This window comes from Dermacentor variabilis, chromosome 8 (genome assembly GCF_050947875.1).
Source record: "Dermacentor variabilis isolate Ectoservices chromosome 8, ASM5094787v1, whole genome shotgun sequence".
Lineage (NCBI taxonomy): Eukaryota > Metazoa > Arthropoda > Arachnida > Ixodida > Ixodidae > Dermacentor > Dermacentor variabilis.
Genome location: NC_134575.1, coordinates 47,577,881 through 47,594,572, shown reverse-complemented (window position 1 = coordinate 47,594,572; position 16,692 = coordinate 47,577,881).

Genomic DNA, 16,692 nt, shown 5'->3' with positions numbered 1-16,692 from the left:
GTATGCCTAATCGTTCATTTTTCGCGTTAGGTGGCGTCTATGCATGCCTGGGAATATATGTGCTGTGTACCGCAGCTTTCGAGACACTTCAATTTTCGTCGCAAAAATCAATTCTCAGTGCCACTTTTTCAATGTTGTGGGGAAATATTTTGTGTGCCTCATCGTTCACTTTTCGCGTTAGGCGTCGTCTATGCATGCCTGGGAATATATGTGCTGAGTACCGGCGTTTTCGAGACACTTCTGCAATGCCTTTCAGTTTGTGACCAATCTTGTCCGCCTCGCTCATGTTGTTATCAGCCTTGCGACAGAGAGCCAGCACATCTTGTATTGACATCACCTAGGATTCTGTGGATGTCCGAGCGCGACACGCAAGTTCTATTTTTGCTGACAGCTGACGACCAACAGGTCTGCCAAACAGGTCTCGCGTTTTTTCTTTGCAGACATCCCAGCTTATTAGGCCGGCTTCATGTTTGTCGTACCATTGCTTCGCAGTTCCTCTCAGATAAAATAGCACGTGTCATTGTTGGATTGGACGTGTTGTCGCACACTCGCTCGTACATCGTAAGCCAGTCCTCGACGTCGGCGTTGTCCGTGAGACGAAATGTCCCCGAGTCCCGCGGATGAGTGAGGATGACCGTTGGCACGGGCTGCTGACGCGTTGTCGCCTGGGTTGGTTGATTTGACATTGTGGCGGCAGGTAAATGACGTCCGCTGCGAAGTTCCGTGATTGTACCTCGCACCTCCACCAAAATGTTGCTGGACGAAAGCAGGCCTACGACCGTAAAATAATGTATATTTACAAGTGGTACGACAGGCGTTCAGGCAACGGCCAGTCTTCGTCTTCCTCTAGTCTATGTCACCTTCTTCTTTCCCTTCACCGTAACAATATGCTATGAACTTGACACAAAGGAGCAAGCATATACCGTTAAACAAGCATTCTTCTTGCTACCATTTTCTCAAGATATCGCTATTCAACAATAACAAAGAGAATTTGCTTTTAACTTTTGTAGGTGCACTGAATTGCGTACCATTTTAATAGTTGCCAATCTGATGGTCGTGCTCGCAGCATTAGTGTAATACGGATTACTTAAAAAAAATGTCTCCTGTTCACGTGAAGCATTAGTTTGCAGTAGCCACTACGCCACTGCTAAGGCTTGCACAAAAACTACCACACCTACTTACGCCGTCTGCGGCCTTTTTCTCGTGTTCTCACGTGGTATTTCGTTTCCACCGACTACACAACTACGCACTAATGCTACGTGCCCCAAGTACAGATTCTTTCGTTGCCGTATACAACATCTTCGTATCAGTGCTTCCAAGTAACTTTAGGTTATTTGTAAAATACTTTTGAAGATTGCTTTTTGATCGCGCTGCCTTTAATAACGTCGAGATACACCCTGGTCATAGTAAACACAGCTTAAGAGTCCATTTTTTTGACGTTGTGCTGCGTTGAAAGTCGGTGTCTAAAACAAGATGCGCTGACACATGGTAACAGGTGCCCGTTAAAATAAACGCAATTTATGCTTTTCGTTGTTCTGGAAATCACAATGAGATGTCGGTGCACATGAAAGAAAAACTGCACGGATCCTCAACCTAAGGAGGAATTGGTGAGAAGCCTGCTGCCGTACCAGAGCTTCACTCAGTCCGACTTCTTCAGTACGTGAGACTTGTGTGGCTTTAAAGCGAACAGTGGGAGCAGTATCTGGTCTCAGTGCAATAAAAGAGCGGAGAGGAATGCGCAAGTGCGCATACGTTGTCGTGCATTCGCCGTCAATATTTTGTAATTTCGTTGTCGCCCGTGCAGCCCTCGTCGCACCGTCGTCGACAAGGTGTTTTGATTGCGCTGTCATTGTGCCGTCTTGGTCATGCTGCCGTCATCGCGCCACAGCGGCAGTAGTCGTCAGGCTTTCATGCCGTCTACCTAAACATGTCTATGATCATTTGTGAGGCCATAATCAAACCCCGTTAGAGACGTCACCAGTGCGCTTCCGAAATATTGCTAGTGTCCATTTCATTTCCATGGCTCGCGTTAGCTATTCGCTCACTTTGACAACCTTCTTCGATAGTTTCTTCAAAATTTGTTTTCCTACCTTGGAAAATGTGTTCGAACAGTTTTAGTTTAGAGTGATTACATTGTTACTCAAGAATGAACTGCTCACTAAATGTCCAGTCTCAATTTGCTCATGCATGGCCGCATTTACGCCACTGTGGCGGTTCTGAAAAATTTGAGACAGTGCATTGCACGACACCCCCCTGCTTGTAGGTTACGGCTCTCTGAATGACAGGTCATGGCTACATGATTGCACAACGTTCGAATAAAATCTGCGCTTACCTTTGTACAAAGGGGTCCCAGGTGTGACAAGGGTAGTTCAAGGGCGCGTTAAAGGTCCCGGAACTCAGAATCGAATTCTACGCGGGTGTGTGCCATTGCGCTTGGACCCTGTCTACACTATCACTAGGACTGGCAAATATTTTTGTTGATGAAGAACAAAAATGCAGAGAACCCTAGCCATAAACAGCTTCCCTGTAGAAAAATGAAGTTGTGCAGGCAATGTAACACGTAAGGAAGTCAACAGATTTACCATTACAGTTCAGAATGGATGCCAAGGGTACGGTTGTGCGGTCGAGGGTAACAGAAGATTATGTGCTGTTGTGAAATCAGGAACCTTACAAGGGTAAGGTGGAATCAGCTAGCGCAGGGCAGGGTTAATTGGAGATTGCTGGGAGTGGCCTTCGTCTTGCACTGGACATAAGAATAAGCTAGTGATGACGATGATGCTGACCAGATATGTCCAACTCTCTTATGCGTGACAAAACAATACTTTCCAATACGAAACCTGCAATATTGTCAGCTGACGCATTTCTAATGCACATTGTTAATGAAATGGTGATTTATATTTATCGAATTGTTTGATTAACTTTAGTTTCTTTGATTTAGCCACTCAGTATGTGCAACTGGGTTGTCGAGCAGCGCAACAAATAGGAAGATTGCCGCAATTTGATGCTAAATAACATTTAAATATACATTGTCGGTTTACATATATATGTTTAATATACACAAAAGCTGTTAATGCTATGAAATATTACATTTGCAGAATTATTTATTTTATTTTCCTTGCATTTCTGTAGCCTTTCGGTATGTGCCACTGAAGGCGCACCTGTCCTTAATCAATCTACCGGAATGGGTACCTTCCACTGTCACACAACCAGTACAGAATTAATAAACGTTGCTTGGTACGTGTCGTACTGTCGTACCAGCGTACCTGTCGTACATAAGGGCCGCACTTATATTGCGGTTCTCCCCGGACGGGCACTGGGACATCAGATAAAATTTTTTCAACTAAGAGTACGAAGTCCTCCGTAATCCTTCGTTATCGCCTCCTCTTGCCATCTATTATCGGCGAGCAAAAAACTAATTGATCCGTGCGCGTATCATCATTACGGCAAGCACGGTTGCTTATCTGCTGGAATATTTTTCTAAAGTTTGAACTCCCAAGTAGTGGGTGCGGCCTTTACGCGGGTTTAGACGGTACTCAACTATATTACAACTTCTCTGCAATCTTGAACTCTTCCTTGCTATGCTCGTACCTGATGTTTGCGCACTTTTCTAAAAGGAGTTAGCCAAGCGCGTTCGACCAATCACGGGACTGGGCGATAAAAACCACGCAAGTACCACCTCTTCAAAATGTAACGCGTTCCGCATCCGACACAAAGGATTGTACATGTAAAAGCACAAAAACAGATCAAAAGTAAATGTAAAAGCTTTATGTATAGAATAAACATTTATCTCTCCAGAACGCAGGCTGCATTGCTATCGCCATTTTGTGGGATAATTTCGCACAACGCAGCCCGGTTTGTTGAGCCGTGTCATGCAAGGTAACGATGAAGTGAACAAGTGATGGACATAAGTAAAACAGTCGCAGCCTACGCAAAAAAAAAAACATTTATTTTCCCGTGAGTTTAATATATGCGTGCGTCGGAAACATTGCTTATTGCATTGTACATACTGCATTGAACAATAGCTGCATGGCATGCAATGCAGTGACTTTTTCGGTCGAAAAATGTGTAGAAGTATAGTACGCATCGGCATCAGCATTGAAACGTTGTATCACAAGAACTAAAAGATTAATATGACTGAAGAAGAGGATACACGGATTCCGATAAGCATAACCATCAAACTATTTAGTTTTAGGTTCGTGTTATGGAAACGCGGTCCTAGGAAACACGAACACAAGTGGAGCGAAAACAGCTTTTGTGCGTTCCTTCTCGTTATTGCTTTCTGTGTGTATGTGTGCTTAGGCAGCCAGCTTTTGGCGTGAAATGAAACGCTACCATCTTGCTCAGCCTGCTGTTTGAACTGTCTCATAAGGCTACGACTACAAAGTTACTACAACAGAATCGGCGTTATATTATTTTTTTTTCAAATGTACTGAAACCTTCCAAAATAATCAGTAATACAGTGTAGTACGCTCATTGTAGTTGTGTATTTTAGTAGTGTAGTAAACTGGTATACGCGTTCACGTCTACAGTCTTAAAACATGTTTAGGTGTTCACTTCGATCAAATACAGGAGGAAGGTAGAGTTGCGATATCGCGTCCACTTGCAGCGTGACACGAAATAGATAGCAGTGCTAAATAAAGAACTTAAAAGCTTCCTGTAGACTGCAGGATCAATTCTCGTTCGGGCCTTGCTTGAGCTAAAGGCTTTAGCAAATGCAAACCTCGAAACCTGCGTAACTAACTTTAGTAGTTACTGCAACAGCTTTACTAATGATACATTTACCACTTGTCATTTTGTGAAATATTTGGAATACCTTTTTTCTCGTGCCTTCCTTTCCTTCAGTTATCCTGAGCTTCTTTTTTCTATTTTCTATTTACTATTGCTGCAGTCCTGACATTATATGCGTTCTGCTGCAGAGTTATCCTTTTGATTTTATGTTGCGACACTGCGTGGAGAAAAGTCGCATATTGATCGCGCTGCGTGACTCGGTTTCTCAACTGGTTTCATTCAAACCGACCTTCTAGATCAATGCGTTCCGAAACATTGTGTTGCTATAACCTTGAGGAACTGTCTACCTCATACTACACGCAGTGTCACGCTCGCTTTCATGGCAATCCCGGATATTGTTGCATTGCTGCTGCCTGATAAGATTACAGTCATCAGAGAGTGAAAATGTGTTCAGAGGCTGTAGCTTCTCACCAAATCACGTAGTTCAAGCTCTGATAAAGTTGAAAAGTTGGACATCCTTTACAATTCGACTTTGACAGTAAGCTGTCGCTGTCGGGACGGCTCGGCAATGGAACTGTCACCATGCCTCGCGTGGCGTACGCGCCGGAAAAATACGAATGGGTTTCGGAAGGCCAAGTGCGGAATACCGATGAGGTGAGCTGTGATTCAGTGCGTGGCATGTGGAATCTTTTTTTTGTGTGCGATCCGGTTGGCGCGCAGACATCATTAGGTATTCACCGGGCGATTCACAAGGCGCGAATCGCCAATGCTACGGTTCTTTGACAAAATGTCTCAAGGCAATTTAGTTTGCTGTGTACGCTGGGTGGTAAGCGGGACGAAGAAAGGTATAAAGCGTAAATGACAGCAGGGTTAAACAGCAAATTATCCAGCATATCTGCGCAGCGCCGCTAGCAATAACAAGTGTTTAAAACAATTTCTTGAGTTTAACACGATGTTATAGGGGGCGGAAGGCAAGTTGATAAAGAAAGACAGACAGAGAAAAAAGAATGCTGTGATTTAAGAAAAGTTTCACCTATACGAAACTGAAATCTAATACAAAGGTGGTCCGTTACGAAAAATATACGCCCGCACAAAAAATTTAGTCTCAGTGACCTTGTCCAAGTCCGAAACGAGTAAGATAATTAGAGGATTTTAAGGCTCCCTAAGGGCTGTTTATTGTTTCCTTTGGTGTGCTGAAAGTGGTATTTTTTTAGCTCATCGTAAAAAAGTTACGAACCAGCCTCTTGCAATATGGCCACACTGTACTGCACGTGACAGCCATTTCGGTAATGGACCCGGAGTTGCGCTTTAAGTTTTCAAAAATTCCATAGCGCTTACTGCTGCTTTGCTGCGATTCAAATGTCTCAGCAATGCTGCACATGAGGAATCACACCGTTCAGCAAATCAAGTACCTATTTGCTTGATAGCTATTCCGAAAGTGACAACCACTTTGTGCAGATACAACGCGCAATAGGAATCGATGTGATTCCCAAGCCGTTTGCAAGTACCTGTCTATCCAATGTCGGCTGGTATTACCCAAGTAATTGCCAGTTGTCGGAACGCGTATGTCAAGGTGAACGATTGCGCACATGTGAAGCAAGCCTGTTAGTGGGACTACCTTGGCAAATGATTTATTCTAATCCGCCGAAATTATGATGCAGGTCCAGCACACGTGTCGGAGTTTATGAGAAGCGAAGACTTGGTCGCCCGCGTATGTAAATGCTTTACAACTAACAGTGAAGCCTCCATTTGTGGTTTGCAGTCATCAGGTGCAATGGCTAGCATGGTGCAATGTTTGCTTAATCATCCCAAATGGTCCGAACTTTATTGCAAAGTTTATGTTGATGCCGAAGACAGAGCGAGTGGTACTGCTCGAGAACGGGGATACCGTTCATGATAACGAGACAACGACGAGAGAGAGAGAGAGAGGAAGAAGGAAAGGCAGGGAGGTTAACCAGACTGAGTCCAGTTTGCTACCATACACGTGGGTAGGGAATGGGGAGTACGTTGGAATAAAGATCGCGGCGTGATGAAGAGAGCATGACTGCGGCGGTGCGTGGACTACAGGATTTGTAACAGTTATTCTTTTGCTTGCGGAAGTGAAACCTCGTATGTTATTTCATAATATTTCAATTTATTACTGATATGTGCAAGAGAGCAACCATCGCCATCAACATCCATCGACAGCGCAGTTTCAAAGTTTGAAATCGCCTAGACAATCATAGTTTCGTTTTGAAACTGTTGTAATAAATTAATAAACCTTAGGTTTTCGCTTGCGAGAACGCCTCCATTATCTCATTATTTCTTCAAATAACAACTGGCCCATTATGTCAGCAATTTAATTAGAATTCATTGATTAAATAAATAAATGCTATATATGTATATATATATATATATATATATATATATATATATATATATATAGTTATTTCTTCATTTAAGTATATTTCATAATACCCCTGAAAGGCCCCGAAAGCGTATTACATAGGCGGAACGGATACATAATAAAATGCGAGCTTTGCGTGTTACCGCAAAACACTATAGTACACAAAAGTTATGCAGAAGTACAACGTCTAGCAAAATACACAAGCAAAACGATATACAAAATACGTTAGTCAAGTGAAAATCAGAGAGAAAATACAAAACTGGCGGAGAAAACAAATTAGGGACATGAAATAGGTACAATGCAAAAGAAGTAAAACGAGATGTTGCTCGAAACTGCTTCAGCTGTCACCTTAGAAATTAAAGAAGACATGAATCCACTTATACAATGTGCACGAAAACGGTAAAACAAATGATCAAAACAATATATACACTGAACAACATATGAAGAAACGTTGAAATAGTACATGATGGATAGGTACACGCAACTGTTGAGTAAAAGTTCCTGAAAGATTGCGAAATCGGTTTGAGTAGCAATGTTTGATTGCAGGCTATTCCATGCAACAAATGTGCGGGGAGCGAAGGAGTTAACATAGTTAGCTGAGCGACAACTTATGCGTTTAATCTTGAAGATATGGTCTGTGCGTGGAAAGAAGGCTGTCGCTGTTTCGAAGATACGGTGAAGGTGCGGATGATATAATAAAGTTTGTGCAGCAGCGAAAGGTGGGCGATTCCGCGGCGATGGCATAAGTCTTCAAGCTGAGTGTAAGCTTTTAGTGCTGAAAGGCTTGTATAGGGCGAATAACAAGAAAAATTCAAAACGACCCCGCGGTTTTGCAGTGATTCGATTTCTTGGGTGATATATATTTGACAAAGGTCCCAGATAGCTGACGCATACTCGATTTGGGGGCGTAATAATGTGATGTATGCTAGTCTGCGTAGTTTAGCTGGATCCTGCTTGAGGTTGCGTTTGTGCAGGCCTAATGAGCGGTTAGCTGATGCCAACGTCAGGCGGATGTGATGATGCCACGTTGGATCGGACTGCAAGTGAACACCGAAGTAGTTATATGAAGTTGTAAGTTCGACTATGTTATTTATTACGAACGAGCTTGGAATACGGTGGTTGGACTTAGACAATGAGAACTTCGTTCTATATATATATATATATATATATATATAAACAGAATGAAACACACATTTTTTAAAGTAATCCGTATTGCACTAATGCTGCGAGCACAACCATCAGATTGGCAACTATTAAAATGGTACGCAATTCAGTGCACCTACAAAAGTTAAAAGCAAATTCTCTTTGTTATTGTTGAATAGCGATATCTTGAGAAAATAGTAGCAAGAAGAATGCTTGTTTAACGGTATATGCTTGCTCCTTTGTGTCAAGTTCATAGCATATTGTTACGGTGAAGGGAAAGAAGAAGGCGACATAGACTAGAGGAAGACGAAGACTGGCCGTTGCCTGAACGCCTGTCACACCACTTGTAAATATACATTATTTTACGCTCGTAGGCCTGCTTTCGTCCAGCAACATTTTGGTGGAGGTGCGAGGTACAATCACGGAACTTCGCAGTGGACGTCATTTACCTGCCGCCACAATGTCAAATCAACCAACCCAGGCGACAACGCGTCAGCAGCCCGTGCCAACGGTCATCCTCACTCATCCGCGGGACTCGGGGACATTTCGTCTCACGGACAACGCCGACGTCGAGGACTGGCTTACGATGTACGAGCGAGTGTGCGACAACACGTCCAATCCAACAATGACACGTGCTCATTTTATCTGAGAGGAACTGCGAAGCAATGGTACGACAAACATGAAGCCGGCCTAATAAGCTGGGATGTCTGCAAAGAAAAAACGCGAGACCTGTTTGGCAGACCTGCTGGTCGTCAGCTGTCAGCAAAAATAGAACTTGCGTGCCGCGCTCAGACATCCACAGAATCCTATGTGATGTCAATACTAGATGTGGTGGCTCTCTGTCGCAAGGCTGATAACAACATGAGCGAGGCGGACAAGATTGGTCACAAACTGAAAGGCATTGCAGAAGTGTCTCGAAAACGCCGGTACTCAGCACATATATTCCCAGGCATGCATAGACGACGCCTAACGCGAAAAGTGAACGATGAGGCACACAATATATTTCCCCACAACATTGAAAAAGTGGCACTGAGAATTGATTTTTGCGACGAAAATTGAAGTGTCTCGAAAGCTGCGGTACACAGCACATATATTCCCAGGCATGCATAGACGCCACCTAACGCGAAAAATGAACGATTAGGCATACAAAAATGTTCCCCAGAACATTGGAAAGTGGCACTGAGAATTCATTTTTGCGACGAAAATTGAAGTGTCTCGAAAGCGCCGTTACTCTGCATATATATTCCCACGCATGCATAGACGCCGCCTAACGCGAAAAATGAACGATTAGGCAAAAAAAAAATTTAGCAAATTTAAAAAAATAGCAAATTTAAATATTCACTAAACTAAAACCTCAAATCGTAAGCGCTTTAATTTGGCAACTATATATATATATATATATATATATATCTGTGTGCTAGGCTTTCACTTAACTCTCCTAAGCAACGGCGCAGTTTTCCGCTAATTCACTCCACTTATAACTAGTCTGCCTACCAGGTTCACAAACAGATGCAGTTCCCAATCTTGTCTTTTTGGGCGAAGACAGAAATTCCTGTTTCTATTTTTTTTCGGTAATGTTTGTAACACTAGAAGAGAGTATGCTAAAGTTCCCAGTACTACTGTCGGTGGAATATAGTTGTTGCAGTTAAAGTATTACATACTTAATTCTTCTGAATTGAATGGCTACCAAATTAGAGTACTTGTACAGGTACAGGCTACAGGTTTAAATTCACCTTGGAAGGCTTAGCTTGTCCAGACGTAAAGCCCTGTCTTTATTCTCTGAGATGTGTAAATCAGGTTGTGCGCGATGCAATGATTCAATTTCGCGGCTCGGTCCATTTCTTTCCAACACTACCGCAGTACTATGTGATGGCGCAGAGCAGACGCTGGAATCTATCTACAAAAAATGGCGCAGGCACTAACTTAATAAGACTTTAGATACTTGCTTCTCAGCGCCTTTTAATCCCACACTGTGTAACGAACGAATACATGCTACTTGTAAAAACTATATTGTGAGAACGTTGTCCTCAGTGCGCATTGCCTCATGCCAGCGCGAAGCAGCGGCTGCTGACAGTACGCTTTCATCGGTATTGGTTCAGCAGGCGAATGTCTTCTTGTTTGCTCAACGTCTGCCGGGCTCATCGTTTAAGCAGAAGACTGTGTTCTTGTTTGCTCCACGTCTGTCGTGCTCACCGCTTAAGCAGACGACCGTCTTGTTGTTTGCTCCACATCTGCCGCACTCATCAAATACCCATGGCAATTGGATGCTTTTCGAGATCAGCCATGCGTTGCCGCGGGCTGGTCTGGAGTCTTGCATTGTGCGCATGCGCGTCTGAAAGAGTGCGTGCCGCTCGAAAGTGTTATTTTTCTGCATATTTAGACAAGCGATGACCCATCAGCCACTGTGGCTGTGTAAGAATTTGTTTCCTTCTTCAAAAGGTATGCCTTAATAAAGTGCCAATCGTTGTTACGTTTAGTTGCTTTTGTGAGTGATGGGAAAAATGACGGCGGGATTCGGAGGAGTGGTGAAGGCAGGATGATGACTGATGGATACATTCGTAGATATACTAGATAAATATATTACAAGATGCATTACGTATATTTGTGACAGCAAGTAAATTATAAAGCCAAAGCGCACAGAGTGGTAGCGTTACAGAGAATAAATTGCGCGTTAGAACGCCAAAATGAATTTTCGTGTTTTTACTCGCCAGTACTAAGATATGATTATGTAGGATACCGCATTAGTGGGTAACTCCACGTTAATTTTGTCCGCCTGGTATTCTTTAACGTGCAGGCAATACACGATACAAGGCGGTTCTTGTATTTTGTGCCTGCCGAAATGCAGCCGCCGCGGCCGGGATTTCATCCCGCGCCTACGGCGTTAGCATTGCAAAGGCATAGGCACTCCGCCACCACGGCGGGTAATTTACGCGTTGAATAGTCTACTGAGCACGAAGCAATGTGTGACGTCACTCAGAAACATATCTGTGTCACTGAAATAACGAATCATTTCCACCATTCTCGCGCTGCCTTCAATGACCTGTATGAAGTGAGGTTTCAAGAAATAAATGAGAACAAATGCAGAAAATTCTTAAAGTGCGAAAGGAGCCCGTGTTGAAGGCACAAATATTCTGCTATGGAAGGCGCCATATGAACGGCAGTTTGCGCGCATAATGCGGGTGGGAGATACACTCGTTAACGAGAAACGCCTTCAGACCCCGTATCGAGTCGCTCTTTTATAACGAATGCGATCCCTGGAGCGCTGTCTCGACACGCTTGAATTTCAGGTCATTACCAGGCGGGAGATCAAGCTCCGTGCTGCGGTACCGAAGGTGGATGCCGAGCTGAACCTGTCACCTTATCCCGTCTCCCCCCTCTCTCTGTCTCTTTTGTAGACGTTTTCGTTTGCACAGATATTCATCACATGGTTGCCATCATGTAGCGCTGAAGTTTCCCGGTGTTTGCTGTCGCCCACTTTCTCGTGGTCTCGGCCACCCACGTTGGACGACAAATGTGCGAACTCATTGGTACTGCACCACGCAGGGCTACGAGCTTTTGTTTGATGTAGCTTTCTCGGGGAGGAGAAATTGAACAAGATTTCCCTAAAATCGAAATAATATTTTTTTCGAGAATCACTCTTTCGTTGCTTTGTAGAAAACGATTGACCGAAGCACAATGTGGCCTGTTCGGAGCAAGATACACAAACAGCAAACGCCTAGCCAAGTAGGTCCCATTTCTTGATTGAATTTGAATGTTGTTCAGTGTAATCAACTTGCTCGTGTAGATTGTCCTTGATTTGGCTAAGGCATACGCAGAATTGATGCTGAATAGGGGTGTGTGGCTGATGTGATGAAATGCCCTACTTGATATGGTAGGGGAAAAAACGAGCAATGAAACATCTCGAAAATGCTGAATATTCAGCTGGCAAGAACATCAAATTTGGCGAGGTGATAAACCTCTCTCTTCACTGTTTATGAATGAAACTTGTCCGCAGGCAACTTCTTGGAAAAATATTTGATGTTGCAAAGTTCTCGTTTTGAGTACAAGGTTTCCGTTAAATATTCATCCAAGGCTCATTCTCCAGCAACAAGCGTCAATAATTGGATTAGAAAGCAGTCGTAAAAGACGACGAAGAAATAATTTGGCGAGCCATTAGCGTTCTTTCAAAGCACGGTCAGAAAAGAGAGGCCGGTGCAAGGTCACTGGCTGCCGTTGATTCACACGAGTAATGCAGAGCAGACGCAATGTGCACGTCTGTTTCAGATCCAACGAGAGCCATTTGTGTTCTACACGAATGCCTCATGAGAAAATGTAGTCCGTTGTTCTGCCTGGAATAGGGCACCTAAAGCTGAAAATTTTTCCGCAGACAGTATATTTCGCACACTGTGATAAAAAAACACATGCCTCTCGTATATTTCTACGCTCCGCCTTTTCAGAGTTATTACCTCCTGGGCGGCCATTGTTGAACCTCCAGAATACTCTTGTCTTCGTTCGGTACATATTTGCGCTCCTAATCAAGTTCTGTGTGTACAGAATTCACCGCATGAAACCAGCTTCTGCCGCAGTACGGCGGGTTTTGTGCGAGTGCATATAATAAAAGAGTGCAAATCGCACCCATCTCGAGCACAGCCACAGAGACGCTTTGCGGCGGGTGCTCGGGGATGTTATGTTGCCTGCATAAATAAGTACCTCCTCCTACTCTGAGTAGTCAGCCTCGGCCATCAAGCAGGCAGGCACGCTCATGTAAGTAGAATACAAATACCGATGAAAAAAAGTATGGTCTCTTCCTGTTGCCGCCTCTGTTCTTGTTTCTAGTTTCCGGTGTCTATTTGCCTACCCAAAGCAATGGTCATCTTGCTCACTCATGCTCGCCGCATGCAATCTTTCTTCTCTTCTCTATTTCTCTGTCTTAGTTTTTCTTTCTCCTTCTTCCACTAAGGGTGGCTGTGCCCATAAGAGTAATGGGAGCCTCCTGCGAGTCACAGGGAGGTCATCGACCAACTTCTGCAGACTCGTCCTTTTGTCCTCATCTGCATTGGGCGCTGTTTGTAACAGGAGTGGATGGTATGTTCTTGAGCTGAAAGTATTCGCAAGAAAAGAAAGAAATGGTAAACATCGTTCATGCCACACAAGTTCACGTGTTAACATTCTGCCTTCTTATTTTTCGCTGTATCATTATTAAGAAACTCACAACGCTACAAAAGAAAATTCCCACTTGTCCTTAGCGATCGCCTAAGAAGTGCGAAGGCGAAAGCACTGTAAGGCCTTCTAATTCACCTTAATCCTTCACAATCGACCTTAATCCACGCTATTACACCTTAATTTACGCTGATCAACCCTAATACTTCTTAATCCGTCGTAATCGACCTCAGTTCACACTAATCCACCTTAATCCTCATTAATCCAATAACTGATCAATCATGAATTAGATTCTATTATCATTAATCATCTCTTACACACGGCTGGACATGCTTTGGCTCACTTGTGGCCTTCCTTATGTAATGTGCTATCTTCTGTAGCTCAAGCGCGTCCTTGAAACATAGATTTAATGCGAGAGCCTTCAATGAAGTTTCTTCTTAAAAATAACTAAACGGTATTTTGACGCTCAGGATGCCTATGTGTTTGCAGAGATGTGCACTAACACCCCTGAAAATTTTTAAGACGTTTGACATGTGCGCGGTCTTTTTGTCGTCACCTTGGAAGACGTATATTACTAAATATGAGGGTGCATGTTCAAGGCTTTCTTTCTGTAAGAAATTACCTCTAGCATTGACTGGCTGCTTTCTAGTGATAGATGCATCATGACTATTGGCTGGCGCCTGCTCTGATCAATTCGAGTGCAAAAACTTATCTTTTAATAAGGAGCCACTTTGTCCGAACACTTTACGTAATCGGAAACATTCCTCTCAATACCAGCAGCATGATGGTAGTCACTCCTGAAGCTGGACTAAATGTTACCAATGTGCGTTTGACCAGTCGCAAAGAACACTTATCAAGACAAAGCCTTCTCAATACCCTAACCCATAATCTTTATTTCATCAACTCGGTTACTGAAATCCCCCTACTTCTATAAATAAACGTGCGCGAATACTTTTCATCGCTGGCGTCTGTGCGCCGGCTCCAAGAAACGAGTTTTTGAATCGTTTTTGTTGTGCGGAAATGCCTCACGGCAAAAATGGAAAAAACATTGACCATATATGAATTGCACAGACCATTTTACCTTCTTTTAGGCTTGAACTTTGGCTATAGATAAGTGTGTTTATTCTCTGCAGTAACACCTTACCGCGATTTATGCTTACTCCGTTTGTAGACTCGGTTGTGCAAGCTGAAATCTGCGCGATACCCTGCTCTCTCTCTATTCCCTCTACCTCTTTTCATCCCTATATCCCCTTCCCCCCGTGTAGGGCAGCAAGCCGGACATGTTTCTGGTTAACATACCTGCCTTTCCTCTTTTCTCTCTTTCTCTCTCTCTATTACCGCTAATAGAGTGCGGAAATAGCTGTACGCAGAGTTTAACCACATTGCTCCAGAAAACATCCGAGCCTATAAGTTCACTGGCGCTCTACACCCTACGCCAGGAACTTCACTTATCACCCTACTAACTCAGACTGGGTCGTGCAGAGAGCCATCCGCGAGTCTGACTCTGAGTGGACTTCAGTGAGGTGGAGTAGGTGTGTGTCTATCTCGCCTTGAGTCGATGCCCAAGTAGGCCTAAGCATTCGCTTAAGCCAATGGAGACGAGTCGAAGTGGACGTGCGTCTCCATAACGTTGAGTCATGTCGATTTGAAGCTTGAGTCTCATTTCAAGAAAGCCTGAATAAAAAAAATAGAACAGGAAAAAACACAGACAAGATGCGTCAATTTCAAGTGCACTTGGAATGTTGCGTTATTAGGATTTGGAAACACATGACGCTGTGAATTTCGCAGAAAGCCTTGACAACGCGTGGCTTGATTACGGCACTAGCCGTGAAGCAACATTGAGTTATCGAGAAATCAAAGAGAAACGAGGTTCACGTAAAGATGACGAACTGAGCTACAGATTGCAAGATTGATGCCGGCCGCAGAGCAGCATTAGGATGAGGGTGGTATGCAAAGGACTCAAGTGCTATGCATTGGGTGCACGGTAAAAAACAGCAGGTAATCAAAGTTAATAGAACATTGGACACTACGGCACATGTTTTAACCACGGCGCGGTAATGGCACGTTAAACCTTGATTATATTTTTATCGCTATATAGATATTTATCCACAACACGAAGCAAAGGCAAGTGTTTCACGTAGTAGTTCTGCGGAAACCGGCAAGGTGGAGAGAAGCAAATAATAAATGGAAAATCAGACATCCACCCGCTCGCAGTAATCACTGCAAAGGAAACCCATGCGGGTTGCTCGAAAGAAAACCCTCAGAGTTAAACAAAAAAGATTCGTCTCAGACCAGGACGAATATTTTTCATCAAACAAATGCATGTGGACATAGAAAGAGGATATTGCTAACACATATTTGTTTCCAGCGACCTGTACAAAAATTCCTGAAGCTGCTCATTGCTTTGTCCTAATTTTTTTTTTTTTGAAGAAATATGAAATAACACCACTCCTCATTCAGGGAATATGGAGCCAAAATGAAGTGTACTTGTTTTTATTGTTTTCCCTGGGACAAATTCAGTCAAATTACGATTACTTGCCAACAAAATGTCAAGGTTACATAATTATATTTTGGGGAACTACAGACTCCATATGACGAGAGCAGTAAGGCTAGGGCGATAATTTGTATATTTTTTGAAAGAGCACTGATAATTAGTGTATAAACCTTGATTTAATTTCAAGTCAGTTAGGACAAGTTCCTTTTTAATTAAAAAGAATTGAACCATTGGCTCAGAGCATATGCAAAAGTTAAATATTGCCTTCAGCCATTGCAAAGAAGGAGAAACTGCTCCTTTACACATTGCTGACAGAACGTGGCACGCTGAAGGTGAATGCAGTAAAGTGGTCGTCGGCATCGTTTGACTGGACACTGAAGGGAAATAAAGCCGAAAAAGGTAAGCGGGGTATACAGATTTTGCCCCAGCCTAATGTTCAATGTTTATTTTTTCTTCGACCATACTAAACAGAACGGGCATGAAGACGTCTCGTACACGAATACCGTTGCATTGACTGAAGAAAATAACGGCATTGTCGACTCGCATTATCAGACGTCACTAAACGCGAATTGGCGAAGAAGCCGCGTCTAAAAACTTAAAAGTGAGATTAAGCACCACTCTATTGAAGCGGAAGCTTTGCATCAGTTTTTGACTCGTCAGGACGAACGAGATTGCCGTGAACAGTGCGTGATTATTCGCCGTTCGTAAATGTATTGAAAGCTTGAGTGACTCGGAAGCGTCTTTCCGGGAAGAAGGGCGGCCGGCCCAGTTTCTTGGATTACCGATACTGCCAGCATAACGC